Source organism: Penaeus monodon, chromosome 15 (genome assembly GCF_015228065.2).
Source record: "Penaeus monodon isolate SGIC_2016 chromosome 15, NSTDA_Pmon_1, whole genome shotgun sequence".
Lineage (NCBI taxonomy): Eukaryota > Metazoa > Arthropoda > Malacostraca > Decapoda > Penaeidae > Penaeus > Penaeus monodon.
The window spans coordinates 33,309,788-33,309,996 of record NC_051400.1 but is presented as its reverse complement, the minus strand read 5'-3'; positions in this window follow the sequence as shown (position 1 = coordinate 33,309,996).

The following is a 209-nucleotide window of genomic DNA, read 5'->3' as shown; positions in this document are numbered from 1 at the left end:
ATCTACACACACACACATCTAAGTATGTCTTTTGCGACTGATTAGTGACAAGAGAACCTAATCTTGATCAGAAATAACAATGATTCTACTTATCCTGAAAGCATTTCACACAAAACATTCTTTATGTTTAACCCTGCAAATGAATGCAATTATGCCTTGGTAATTATGTCTTGCTTTCATTTAGGGGCAACATTGAAAACAGACGGATT